The sequence below is a fragment of the Notechis scutatus genome, chromosome 2, assembly GCF_049901735.1.
Source record: "Notechis scutatus isolate UNSWTSFEM ecotype Mainland chromosome 2, rNotScu1.2, whole genome shotgun sequence".
In the NCBI taxonomy this organism is placed as follows: Eukaryota; Metazoa; Chordata; class Lepidosauria; order Squamata; family Elapidae; genus Notechis; species Notechis scutatus.
This window is the reverse complement of record NC_142010.1, coordinates 57495288-57508025: the sequence shown is the minus strand read 5'-3', so window position 1 is coordinate 57508025 and position 12738 is coordinate 57495288. Positions and strand designations below refer to the sequence as shown.

The following is a 12738-nucleotide window of genomic DNA, read 5'->3' as shown; positions in this document are numbered from 1 at the left end:
TGGCCTGCATGGTATACGTTAGTGTGTGTGTGTGTGTGTGTGTGAAGCATGGCCTAGCCCAAGGCTACTTTCCCAAACTTGCCATCTGCAGTGAATGTTTTTCTACAAGACTGAAATATCCAGCTGGTTTTGACAAAATCAGACTCTCGGAGAATGAGACAATGATCCTTGGCACTTAGAATTTTGCATCCAATTCTGATTATAGTACAAAAATGATATAGAGAAAGAGTGCAGAGAAGGGAAACAAAGATGATAAGGGGTCTCATACAATGAATAATTGAGGGTATGAATAACTGGGTATGACTAGTGTCGGGCTCCAAGTTCTCTACGGAGCCCGTCAGCTCCGAACACACCTCGCAGCAAGTCAGCTGGCCATGGAGAATGTCACCTTATCTCTGCTGCTGCCAAATCTGTATTTCTGCTTGTGTGCTGGCCGGTGGTGTTGGGAGTTCCTGCAGGATGGATTCTGAGGCAACTGTGGGGCTGGAAATGGCTCTTTTCGTGTACTGATGTGGTGCATATTGTTAGAGGAGGTTGGGGCACATATAGGTGGTAATTAAGCCTTAGGTTAAACATGGTGAAGGTGGCACCAGGTGGGGATCAGTTAGTGAGGGTCGGAATAGGTTAAGGATGTAGACATGTTATAGGGTTAATAGCATTTAGGGATAATGGGTTAGGTATGGCCAGAACTAGAATTGTGTATAGGCCTGGGTGTGGGGTGGGGTGGGGTGTCTCTCATGATAATGGTAATAAAAAGAAAGGGATCAAAAGGTTAGCAAACCCAATGCTAACCTTGCCTGGCTTTTAGCCTTTCTTGTCAGATAGGAGTATTTGTTGTTTGCTGATCTAATGAATAAACCATCATTGCACTGCAAAGGAGCTGGAGCTTGTATTCATTTCAGGACAAATCTTCAATACTCAAGGACTGGCTGAGATCTAATCCAACAAAATGGAGTGACATGATAGCTGTCTTTCACTACTTGAAGGACTGTCACAGAGAAGAAGGAGTCAACCTATTCTCCAAAGCACCTGTGGGCAAGACAAGAAGTAACTGATGGAAGATCATTAAAGAGATCTAGAACCAAGGAGAACTTTTTTGGATAGTGAGATCAATTAATCCCTAGTCCCAAAGGTGCTTTTTTCAGGAGGCAACTGGACTTTCTTGTTTTTTCTTTGAAGATATTTCGCTTCAAAGAAAAAAACAAGAAAGTCCACTTGCCTCCTGAAAAAAAGCACAACCATGACCTGAACGACTGGGAATCTCTACAGACAATCAATCAGTAGAGCAGCTGACCACCAGAAGTTGTGGGTGCTTAGTCACTGGAAATTTTTAAGAAGAGATTGGACAGCCATTTGTCTAAAATGATATAAGGTCTCTTGCTTGAGCAGAGGGTTGGACTAGAAGACCACCAAGGTCCCTTCCAGCTTTATTATTCCATGTTCTGTGTTCATGCAGACCTGTACCATGCAGACATGCATAACTTGTATAGCAGGGCATAGTAGGCAGGATTCCTGGTCTCCCAAAATGCTTACCCAGTTTCTAGTGAAATCTATGAGGAAGAATTGACTTTCATGCCTCCAGTGATGTAAGCCAGATAGAATGAATATGACTCTGTCTGCTGCTACATGGTTTCAGCCTTGGACTTTTTTTTAAATGTCCTATTTAGGCACTCTGGGAATGGGCTACCTAGAATGTAGTATTTCCTATGGCTGCACAGAGATATTCCCATATATCTACCCTTTTTTTGCCCTTTTAACGTACCTATAATATAGGATTGTTTACAATTATCTACAACTCTTGGGCTTTGCTTCTAACATTGTCAAAAGGCAAAATTCTGGGTTGAACATGGATTTGATGCTCTCTTTTCAGACATTTTTGAAAAAACAGTTATGCTTGAGTATGGATTTTGTTATACATTGTTTTGTGGTACATGGTCTGAAAGCTTTTATCTATAGGATGACTCACACATGCTAAAAATAAAATAAATACATCAATACTGGAATACTCAATCTGATTTTTTTGTATAGTTCTATGCTTTATATAGTTTTTATATAAAGCTATAAAATTTTGTACATTTCCAAGCATCTGACTGTACAATCAGAAAAAAAATGTATTATAGACTATAAGATATATTGCCGAGATATTATTTTCTCATGGCTATTTTTCAGCAAAGGAGTGGCTTTTAATAATATAATGTTTATATTAGAATAAAGCTATTTTTAAAGATGAGCACAAAGTGTGGATTTGTTTTAGCAGATATTAAATAAATCCGCATTAGGTCTGCTCTGATAACAAGTATCCAGTTTAGATATGACATCACTGACAGCATAAAAGCAACATGCAGACTTTTAATTCATTCCAACCTGAGATGTTAATCCTTGAAACATTTCTCCTGTAAGTGATATTTCATCCTGCATGCAACTTACACTTGTGATGCTGTCCACCCCTTCTTTAATCAAGTGGGTACAATTTGAAAGCAGTGATGCACAACTAACTGCTAGTGCATTGTGTTCGGTTCCACCCATCTGTGAATGATTTCCAGAAGTTGATTATTCCAGGATGAATTGTTTTCTAACAAAAAGTATGTGCAGGTTTGCGAAACTGTGGCTCATATTTGCTATTACAAATGTGTAACTTTAACCAAGTGTCCAACTTCATTGATAAATTAGTCTTCAATTTGTACGTTCCACTGACTATGTTCTTTGATATTTAACAATACACTGCTCATACTTAAATGATATATGTGGTCATGAAATATTTAGAAATAGTTAGGTGTATGAGTGTAAGCTGTCAGTTAGGTTATTAGGTTGCCCTCTTTGGAAGGAAGGAAGGAAGGAAGGAAGGAAGGAAGGAAGGAAGGAAGGAAGGAAGGAAGGAAGGAAGGAAGGAAGGAAGGAAGGAAGGAAGGAAGGAAGGAAGGAAACTACTGGAGCTCCAGTAATTTCTTTTCTTGTGATTGTTTCTGCTGCTGTATGTTGTCCATGGATTTTTCTCAAATTTCTCTGAGAAAATGATATCTCAGTCTTGTTGCATTAAATATACACTGTTTTTCCATAGTATAATTCCAAATGGACAGATTTAATTTCAAACAAACTTGTCACCCTTTAGCAGGAAAAAAAATTGAGACTCACTGCATCAATCAGAAAAGATGATTGGGACATTAAAATCCTATTACTACTACCCACAGTGAATAGTCCTTTGTCAGATACTGTATTCCTTCATTAAATCAGGGGAATGAACTTGATGTTCCAATTATATCAGTAAAAAACAAACACTTGTTCTATTAACATATGGGAGATTAAATGTAGCATCTGATTGAATTTATTTCTTATTTCTAGTTTCTGGCACAGCCTTAGCATTTTCCTGTTGCTGGATCCCTGGGAGAGTAAACTGTAGTGCAGTTGTTGAAAAGGAAAAAAAAAAAAAGGATTATGAAAAAATCAGTGAGACTTTCTGGGCTCACTGAAAAGACCTTCATCCCATTTCTTGGAATCTCTCCTGCCCCCCTCCCCCCCCCACCCCTGCACAAAGTGGACCCTTCCCAACATTGAAGAGTCTGGAAAATATGTCTCAAAGACACGAGGAGACATGGAAATGTGCATTTGTCCATTCTGAGGTCAGATACTGAAATCCATTTTAATGTTCTGTATCCTCATCAATTTATATGCCTTTAGGCATTCTCTCTCTTGATTAAACTTAACTGAAAATTCAGACAAGCAACTATGAACTGTCTCAGAAACAAGTGCTTTGCTTATTATGTAGAGAGAGTTCATAACTATTCAATATAAGCAAAAAGTTGCAAATCTAAAGAAATCTTAACAAAAATGAAAATGAATTTAAGCAAACGTGAACATGATACATGAGATGCTATTTTCAAAAGGCAAAAGAAAATAATTGCACTTAAAATAGGCAGTCTTTTGGCCTAAGTGAGAAAGTTGACTGATCAGGTGTAGGTGTGTGGTTGCAGGAATTTTTAATTCATTAGAAACCATTATCAGCTTATTTGTTATGAGTTATTCCTAAGTAGTATCTTAAAACAGATCTTCACTATGGTTTTGTTCACATATCACATCATCATTTTATTTTAAAATAATGTTTACACCCCAGAAATTGCTTCATCTTTAGCTATTTCCTTTTTCTTTTGGTCGCCTTTCGAATTCCCATTATGAAACCGATAAGATTCAGGGTCGGCCCAAACAACCATGGGGAGGAGGCCTAAAAAGGAGGAAATACCTGCCCTTTTTAAGATGTGGTTCCCATGGAAAGAATACAGATACATTGCAGCCAGTGAAAATAATTAGAGTCAAGAATAATTAGTACAAGGTTGAAGGAACTTTCATTCATTACTTGCCACAATGCAGGTCATAACACAATGTAAATCCAGTTCAGTGAAATATTATAATTTTCCCAGTGCAAAAATTCAGGAACTTTCATAATTAAATTCCCATGATATAATTGAGAGGAAAAATAAGCAATCTTGTACTCATCCTAGAGGGTAAAATTGAAGAGATGAGGCATTTTGTTTTAGATTAGTTGGTTCTAGACAACCCACGTCCTGTTGGGTCATCCTTTCAGAGATATTTCCTTACCTAAACAGAAGCAGAATGGCTTTTTTGCCCAGCAGGCAAAAAAGCAGTGGGAGTAGGAACGCTTGTGGGAATCTGGCAGGGAACATCAGAAAACTCCCTTTCCCTTCCTTTCCCTTCTCTTCCCAGCAGGCAGGTAAATAGCTGCTGCTACTGGGTGAGGGATGGAACAAGGGATTGTCAGATTGGCTAGGAAACTGTTCTGGAACATTGAAAACGAAGATCATATAATCACTGTTTTCTCATACATACTTGACAAACTAAACTAAATTAAAAAAAATGAAAATAAATAACTGCGGTAGCAGTCCAATCAGGCAGTAGAAGCACGACAACCTCCTGAGTTTCATTCTTTCCGGAGTCATGGGTACTGGTTTTTGGACACATTCTGTAAGTTAGCCCATGTGAAATATCTTGGTAGAAAAGTTGTTGCCCTGTGATGCACTATTTTGCTCAACTGTCATGACAATGTGAGTTTAGGTGGTATATAGGTATCTCCAGTATCTTTCCACATCTCCAGTTGGTTTGTTTTCCTGCTGGGGTAGGCAATATCTTTCTGGAGGAAGCCTTGGTTTTTGAGCCCTTTGGAGGGTTGAACAGTGATGTAATGACTCAGTTGGATACTATAAATTTGTCAGCTCATGTTTTATTAATGTTTGGGAGGAAAGCAAAATATATTTTGCTAGTAAAGTAGTAAAGTATTCTTCAACTTGAGCTCAATTCCTGGTGACCTGTGGTTTTCTACAAATCTGCTTTGCCATTATTTTCTTTGGGGATTTGTCAGGCCTTATATGTTAATCAATTGTGATGGTGTTTCCTGGCAAACTCCCATCATGTTCTAACCTGGACTAACCCTGCTTACCTTTAAAACTCAGATAAGAGACAGGATAAATAGAACTAGGCAGCACACACATTTGCTAAAAAATAAATATTAAGAGAGAAAATATAAGTCACTTGGCTGATAAAATTATTTGTATAATATCTCAGCTTGGATAAATCTGCTTTTGAGGTGCCAGTGGTGGCTGTGATGCATTTCAGCCTATAATTCTTTTAATGATATTGCCAAGGCCCTAAAGCCTATAACGGGATTTTTTTTTTTTTTTTGCTTCTATGACTGTTAGTTGAGCAAATCTGGAGGATGCTGGATTGTGCGCAGACTAGAGACTCATTGAGAAAATTGGATACTACATCTATTTAGAGATATGTTATCGAAAGATTTAAAAACTTAATTTCTAAATATTACCAATTTAAGGAAAGTTATTTACAATGTGAGCCATTTTTCCAGGGAATCTATAGATGATGATTCTCCTTTCATAGCAAAGAACACAATTTCTTCCCTACCAATGTCATCATCATTATCACCACCACCATCATAACCTAGGAGTCAATTAATACAAGTTTGGCATAAAACTGTACTGATTGATTCAAAGTATGTTGTAACACAACTTCAAGGGTCAAGAATCAAGATAAGGTGAAACATAATATTTATTTGAAGAAAGAATTAGTGCTTCTTAAACAAAAGTTTTCAACATCTCCAAGTGGCCTTCAAAAGTGAAATAAAAAAGCAAGTTCCGGGAATGGTAATTTCATTAGGTTTGCGTAGCATGTTGAGAGCTCCACTCCATAACTGGGCAGAGCTATGATTTGTGATAGAGTGTCTAGTTTGGGAATAGTAAGTGATCAGATGAGTGCCTTAAGCATCTGCAAGATTTAATGTACTGATTTTGTCTGTTAGCTCCTAATCATTCAAAGTACAAACAGAGATCTAATTTTGGCCCACCCACTCTGATGTAGGGAAGCATTCTATCTGAAGATATATAGAAGGGGAAAGACCAAGAAAAACACATTCTCTTCTTGGAGGGCAGAATTCCTGAACAATTTTTTAGTTTTTTCATTCGCCCTCTAGAAAGATGGAGGGTTAATTTCATATAATATTCCCCCACATATAAAAAGTATAAATTATGAATTGCCACCATTCTTGCAAATAATTCTGATATGGAAGAATGCAAGTCTACGGTTAGCTTGATTTTATTCATCCATTATTTAGTAAGGATATTTTGTTGAGATCAACATAAAATCATCAGCCTTGATGCTATGATCATTCATCTTCTGCTCAAAATATTCAATATTGGAACCTACCAGATTCAGCCTAGCAATCATTGTGTTTCATTAAATAATAATCACAGACAAGCAGAGAATTGCAAGCATTAGACCTGTTTCACATACATAGAATTACTAGGTAAGGCAAGCAATTTACTCAAGGGTGAACAGATAACAACAAACAGGACAGAAAAGAAAAATAAATGAACAAACTCTCTTGAAAAGAAATTGTTTAACATCTTTGTTGTACATTGCCAGAGTAACATTTTTTAAATGAACAGCTATATAAATTTCATATATGGAGATAGATGAGAAAGAAAAAAGAAAGGAAAGAAAGAAAGAAGGAAGGAAGGAAGGAAGGAAGGAAGGAAGGAAGGAAGGAAGAAAGAAAGAAAGAAAGAAAGAAAGAAAGAAAGAAAGAAAGAAAGAAGAAAGAAAGAAAGAAAAAAAGAAAGAAAGAAAGAAAGAAAGAAAGAAAGAAAGAAAGAAAAAAGAAAGAAAGAAAGAAAGAAAGAAAGAAAGAAAGAAAGAAAGAAAGAAAGAAAGAAAGAAAGAAAAAGCTTGCTCAATGGCTTTGTTTTCAACAGGATATACAGAAGAGTATACAGAAGAGTAGTTAAAACCAATCCAAGGTCCAGAGACCCAAATTGGCTTGTCAGCCAGTCCAAGATCAAAATTTCATGATCAGCATTCACAGGAATGATACACCTGAGCAGGAAATCAAACAATTGTTTCCAAACACAGTCAGTGTCACATAAATATTGGTGCAAAATAATCATTGCATGACTCTATTGGCACTAGGTGTTTTAAATGGTTATAAGAGAAATCAATGGTAGTATATTGAGCATCTCCACTGAAGACTATTTATGCAATGGCAATATTCTTTAAAATAAGTAGGTTTAAGTATAAATAAATAAGAATAATTCAGCATAAGAGATAGTTCATCTTACTATGTATATCGATGCTATGATACAATAATGGCAATACTACTTATATTAGTTAGTAGTAATTTATTTTGCATTTTATTTGAAATCACGTTTTTCATTTCACTTTCTAATAATACAAACAATATTTCATAATTATTAGCAAATTAGTAGGCTCTGCCTCACTAATAATAGTAGGCTCAGCTTTTAATCATTCTGACAGAGACTCAATTAATTTGATAAAAGGTAAATGTAGTTTTCATTACTATTTTTCTCAGAAACATCTTAGCAAACTGTGTTGGATCTTGTTGAGATATAATATTTCAATTCAATACTACAGGCTATGTAAATAATATCTAGGATTTTATATATTTAGCAAAATGAGGACTGGCAATATTTAATGTTGCCCTGCCTTAAACATTTTATTCATCAATGTGTTTTTCCCATAATATCCTGTCTGTACTTTATAATTATGTCATATAAGATAAAAATTTGTAAATCACTATGCTAAAGATCCTTCTTATCCACCTGAAATGAAAGCAACCCCCATACACAAACAAGGAATAGATAAATTTTCTATGTCTCTCCCCCTCTCTCTCTCTCTCTCTCTCTCTCTCTCTCTCTCACACACACACTATGTTTGGTAAAACATTTCAGAAGTGGTTTGCTTTCATTTCTTCCTAGAAAACAAGAAGGTGCAGTATCTCAGCAGTTAAGACTCTGGGTTTGTCAGCTGGAAAGCAAGCAGCCCAGGTTCGAGACCTGAGCACCATACGATAGGGTGAGCTCCCATCCTTGCTCCGGTTCCTGCCAACCTAGCAGTTCAAAAGCATTCAAATTAGAATAGATAAATAGGTACCACTTTGACGGGAAGGCTACAGTTCTCCATGATGTCATGCTGGCTACAGATTGTTGATGTCTTCAGACAGCACTGGCTCAATGGCCTTGAAACAGATATGACCACTGCCCCCTGTAAGTCAGCAAAGACTAGCGGAGTAATATCCAAAGGGTTTACTTTACTTTTGCCTTTAGGGCTAAACTAGAGTAATTGGGCCAAGGTCACCTAGCATGGTCTCATTTTTTCTAACCTGGTACCTTTAATAACTACATGAAACTAATTCTCTATCAAGCATTTTAATATGAGTTTGAGTTTTTAAAAAATGAAAATACATATTTGTGTTCAGGTACTAATTTATTTTATGCATATTATACCTACTTTTTCATAATATGCACCTTTTTTTGGAAGCAATACTCCTAATATCACTCTTTTATTGGTTCTCTTTAGTCATGTATTATTTTAATATGTTTTATCATAGAAATAACAGTACATGTTTCAAACTTTATTTATTAGCATTACTCTACTGTCTCAAAACAACAGATCTGAAATTCTGCCATCCAAAATACACAACCTCCACCGTGATTGTGTTTTTAAATGTTAGATTATGTAAAGGAGTTTGATGAAAGGATGGGGTCTCATTAAAAAGATCTCAAGCTCTGACCCCATAAAATCTTGAACAGTCGTGGGATTCAATTTTTTTTACTACCGGTTCTGTCGGTGTGGCTTGGTGGGTGTGGCTTGGTGGGCATGGCAAGGGAAGAATACTGTAAAATCTCCTTCCCCACCCCACTCCAGGGGGAAGGTTACTACAAAATCCCATTCCCTCTCCCATCCCACTAACCTGCTTTCCAGTTCTGTTCTCCTGTGTAGGGCAACAAAAGAAGACCCAGCCAATCAATTGGGACTAAGGAGGCAGAGAATAGATGGGGGCGGGGCCAGTCACAGGTGGTATTTGCCAGTTCTCCGAACTACTCAAAATTTCCACTACTGGTTCTCCAGAACTGGTCAGAACCTGCTGAATACCACCTCTGATCTTGAAAGATTACTGTAGATGGCCACATGTTGTGGACACAAGATAAAATTTAAAGTTTTAAAAAGTGGGGGGGGGGGTGACTTGTGAAAAATTGCAAGCTTTGTATGCTTTTACAAAATGCCAGATTAGGATATTAGTGGCAGTCATAGTGCCTGAGAGGAGGGAGGAAGAAGATGGTGATAGGAAAATAGAGGGAAAGACACAGGGGTCAATGGAGTTTGCCTCTCTTGAAGAGGTGAGAGAAAAGGGCTTACCAGCTGTATTATATTTTCCCTATATGGGATCACTCCAAGATCTCTTTAGGATTCCTCTGGATTTTATTTTGTTGTTCCCATTGACATTGGTGACATCGTATCTGCAGCATAAACCAGCGAAGAGGTTTTCACATCAGCAGATTTTAAAATATTAAATGTAAATATAATCCTTTGGGGGAAGGAATATAAACATAGCCAAGCTTGTAATATTTTATTTGAGAGTCATCCTGAAACCAATGGAAATCCATATATAAACATGGAAGCTTCTCAGAACTGTAGCTCAATTTCTCCCCAGATTCCCTAAATTTGATTTAGCACAGTGGAGATGCGCAATTGTATGTTAATTTGTAACTGGCTTTTGGTGTTTTTAGTTTGCAGTTTTTAAACTAGCAGTGCTATTTTCTTCATTATACTTTCATTTAGTACACATTTTGCTAATGTTTGCTGAAAGTGAAATAGAAATTACGCAACCTCCAGATTTTTTGATAATGCTAAAAGCTGCCTTGATGAAGTAGGCTGCCCTGCGGGATCAATTTATTCCTGTTTCAAAGCATAGAGTATATTCTCCAATTCTGCTGAGGCAGAGATGCTTCTCTTCATGTGTCCAAATATCTTTGCCAAACAATCAAAGTAGATCCAAAAAGGCAGCAGCCTTGTTAACATATGTTAGAGGTTTGATTCAATCATATTGCCCAATGTAACAAAAAGTGCTTAATATATTTATGAGTGTGCTCTGCATGTAGCCCATTAAGGCGGGGAGGAAGGAATAGAACATTTCTGCATTTCTGCAACTAATTCTGAACATCTGTGGTTTACTTTGCTGCCACAATTGCTGTATTTAACGCAGATTGTAAATCTCTTACTTTAGAATTAGTACTCATTAATCATTACTGTTATTTTAATATTTTGATCAAATCCCTATCCTAGAACAAAGAAACAAAGAACCATCAAACCTAAATATTGTACTTATAAAGTTTTATACAAAGCAAATCTAAAAGGAACAGTATAAAAGAAAAATGATACTATATATCATACAATGTTATATGGACTACAATCTAGTATGTAAAAGTGTATACAGCAGGGGTGTCAAACTTGATTTCATTGAGGGCCGCATCAGAGTTGTGTTTGACCTCGGATGGCCGGTGGGCATGACAGCACTTTGCCTCCTGCGGCACTCTGCCAGCCAAAACAGGGCATGGGGGTTAATTACAAAATGTGGACTTTGCTTTGTGACATCCAGATCCAGTGAGCAAGGGGTGTAAACTGCACAGAAAATACACTTTTGTTTGGTTATGAAGAAATATGTCCACAGTCTGATGTAGACTAAATGTAGACTGACTTTTAGCTACACACCTTCCCAGCAATGTTGAAGCTCCAGGTAAAGAGGATTCATTTTAGGGTGTGTAACCACAGTTTGCATGTCCTTTAGGTTCCTAAAGGAAAGCTAGAAAACTCTGTATTTTAAAGGACATTTGAGGGACGGGTGCAGAATAGCCCTTCTCTGCCTGATGCTGTAGAGACCAATCAAAATACTGTTTGTGAAGCAACTGATCAACACTGACAGGTTAAGCCACTAGTACATGAAAATAAGAGCAAACAAACCCCACTCCCTTCTAGTACTGATGATGTTACCTAGTTTGGTAATGAAACATTGGCAAGAAAACCATCAAGCTCAAAGAGCACCAAGGACTCCCACAGTTCAACCCTGAGCTACAAACATTCTCTTCTATCAATAAAGATTTTTTGGTTAGAGGGACTCAGAGCCTGCCTTATATGAGGTGGCTCCCAGTGGATTTCATTCTAAATTTTGATATGATTTCTGTAAATAAGGAATGTAGAATTATAATGGCTGGATCTCTGATCCTTCATATATCAAAAAATACAAAGCTAAGGGATAAACAAATAAAAAACAGATTTGAAAAAAAAAGAAAAGGCTCAGGAAAGAAAAAGAGTGAAAGTGTAAGAAAGAAAGAGGAAAAAAAAGGAAAAACCAAAAAAGAATGACTTCCAACTTTCTTTGGTACACATTCCTTCCTAGGTGCAGCATTTCCTTCCCATTCTAAATTTCAATTCATCAAATAAATTCAAAACATGCTCTGCATAATACGAATTGCTTCATCCAATCAAAGTCTAACTCATAGGATGAGATGGAGATGAACTGAACATTTGCCCTATTTTCTACCAGCCTTTTCATTTTCACTGCTAGCAGGTATGAGCTAGGTTAGGACCTATGTGAAAGTTTTAGGGCTGGAATAATATAAATCAGATGAGACATGAAAAAAAAGACTAAAACAGGAGTTCTGCGACCTTAGATTTGTGCCCTCCTCCTCACAAGTGAAGCTAATTAATTAATTAATTGCCTTGATTGGTAGAAGACTTTGACAAACGGCTAGACCCATAGGTTCAGAAATGTCTCAAAATACATTCCCAGCTTTCTTCCCTGATTAATCTGTGCAACTTCGATCAGCTTTACAGTTCTTACAGAACACCCACTTTGCTTGTGCAAGCCTGAGCAGCCTAGCTGAGAAATAAATATTTCCAAGATTTGAAAGCTCATGAATATGTTCAGTTTCTGCTACTGTAATATTGATAGGTGTTTCAGGGGTTATTGCATGGAGTGTATTTTTTAACTTTGGACTCCATATAGTGATGCCTGGCAAGTAGAATATAAACATTTTAAATAAATAAAACAGTGCAATATAAATCTGATGAGGGTCCAGGCATAGAATATGAGCCAACATTAGATCTGTGCAAATAAATTGAATGGGACTTCACTCATGGCACCAATGGAACAAAACATTAAAGCCCTGATCCTGAGGGAAGTGTCTTCAGCACACATACAGGTGACATGTGGGCAGTGGTGGGATTCAATTTTTTTTACTACCAGTTCTGTGGGCGTGGCTTGGTAGGTGTGGTGTGGCTTGGTGGGCGTGGCTTAGTGGGCATGGCAGGGGAAGGTTACTGCAAAATCCCCACTGCAATAATCTGCTTTCCAGCTCTGTTCTC

At 37.2% G+C, this 12738-nt stretch overlaps 1 long non-coding RNA gene across 1 annotated transcript in view; it reads right to left on the bottom strand.

Moving 5' to 3' along the window:
- Positions 1-8516, bottom strand: part of LOC148132031 (uncharacterized) — a 34612-nt gene extending 26096 nt beyond the window's left edge. Inside the window, exon 1 of the long non-coding RNA XR_015747277.1 lies at positions 8467-8516. This is a non-coding gene — a long non-coding RNA (uncharacterized LOC148132031). The remainder of the gene's footprint in view (positions 1-8466) is intronic.
- Positions 8517-12738: the final 4222 nt, after the last annotated feature.